The sequence below is a fragment of the Etheostoma spectabile genome, unplaced genomic scaffold, assembly GCF_008692095.1.
Source record: "Etheostoma spectabile isolate EspeVRDwgs_2016 unplaced genomic scaffold, UIUC_Espe_1.0 scaffold00018575, whole genome shotgun sequence".
NCBI lineage: Eukaryota > Metazoa > Chordata > Actinopteri > Perciformes > Percidae > Etheostoma > Etheostoma spectabile.
The window spans coordinates 1-1771 of record NW_022604333.1 but is presented as its reverse complement, the minus strand read 5'-3'; the positions used below and the strand labels follow the sequence as shown (position 1 = coordinate 1771).

At 41.4% G+C, this 1771-nt stretch overlaps 1 non-coding gene across 1 annotated transcript; it reads left to right on the top strand.

Annotated features, from left to right (window-relative positions):
* Positions 1 to 329: 329 nt before the first annotated feature.
* trnal-gag (transfer RNA leucine (anticodon GAG)) lies at positions 330 to 412 on the top strand. The gene has a single exon. It is a non-coding gene; the product is annotated as a tRNA-Leu (tRNA).
* Positions 413 to 1771: the final 1359 nt, after the last annotated feature.

Sequence of the window (1771 nt, the reverse complement as noted above, 5' to 3'; positions counted from 1 at the left end):
TTCAGAGGTGGGGATTTAAAGTCTGACATCCCAGGTGCTCTGGTGCAGCCAGATACCACCAGGCCAGGGGAAATGCTGCCTAAGAAAATTCAATCCTACCCGATGAGAAGAATAAACATTGTGAAAATAACGAAAATATGAATACATTAAACATATACGGGCATTGAACATATTGCTGCAGTCTCAGTCTTTGGATGGTATAGGTAGCGCCCCGTCAGACATGTCATGATATAGTAGGTTCTCATGACTGAGAACCTACTATATCATGACATGTTTAATTACTATATAATAATTTTTGAGACAGGTCCTACTGAAGATCTGTTGGATCAGTCAGGATGGCCGAGCGGCCCAAGGCGCTGCGTTGAGGTCGCAGTCTCCACTGGAGGTGTGGGTTCAAATCCCACTTCTGACAACTAGTATTTTCATTTGGAACTAATGTCTAAGAGTTGATATTGGGAATAAAGAACTTAGCAGTTCTTTGTATTTAAGAGGACATGTGCATGAGAAACGCAATTCCAAGTGCAGCGTTTTGTGAGCATCTTTATTGTCAACACATGTAAAGTTCCTTAGGGGCCCGTAGTGGATGAAATGGTAAAACATTTGGCCCTGGATGCATAGAATTCCTGCCATATTGAGCGACAAAGGTTGGGTGTCCTGAAAAAAGGGTCTTGAATCTCTATCTCGCCGACCTCTTTTTTTTTACTGTTTCTTGTTATGTCACGGCAAGAATTTTTGCTTTTGAGTCGTTTTGTCCAATTCTCCATCAGAATCAGAAATTAAAAAAACATCCAGACATATGCAGTCTCTGTGGCGCATAGGTCAGCGGCGTTGGCTGTTAACCCAAAGGATGGTGGTTCAAGTCCACCAGGGACGTTGTTGCTAATAACTGGAGTGAGCAACTCTGGGATTTTCCTTCTCAGGAGACCATAGAGCAGCCTGAAGAACAAAAGTGGCTTGTTACTTAGTTTGTACTAAGGTTCGTCTATCAGGTGTGATTTGGAGTCCATGTCGGAGAATAGCGCGGACACGCCTCACAACCACGAGCAGGCTGCGCACGCGCACACGGAGACAAAAGTGAGAGAAAAGAAAAAGAGACTAGCTGTCGGAGGATAATCAGCTGAGATCGTGTGTGCGTCTTGAGAACTGTAAGTCATATAACTGATGATGTCAGTTCAGTAAGCCTGTTGTTGTATTGGTCTGTAGTCTGGTACATTTACAAGTTAGCTTGTTTACGTTCTTCTACTGTTGGTTAGGTTACACCTGGCTGTTGATTCGATATAAGGCGATTGTTGAACGTCCTTGCTCATTAAGATAATGTAATTAGTAGTTGGTATTGTTATATTTACCGCATATTGATTCCTATACATTGTGTATGGTAGCCTTACCATGTTGTTTATTTATTTATTACCACACACACATTCATAGCAGAGCTGCCCCCCCCCCCCCCCCCCATGTTTTATACTGATGATTGATTGTAATAAATCAAAGAGAGAGAAGTTGTCTCCGTCTGTGTTTTAACAGACACACCTGGGCCGAAGTTGGAAACCACAATTAGCTTTAATCCAGTTCTAATCTAGTCCTCACTAAATTTCAAATAAGTTCCCTGGAGTTACATATTTACAAAAAAAAATGATCTAATTAAATTGGAACATACAGACTTCACACAAAATCACACTTGAATTCATATCTTTGCTACTCGGTCAGAATCTTATAACCTGGAGAGTCCCAGTCTCTGTCAATATAAATAGGCTATATGTTTATATACAGTCCC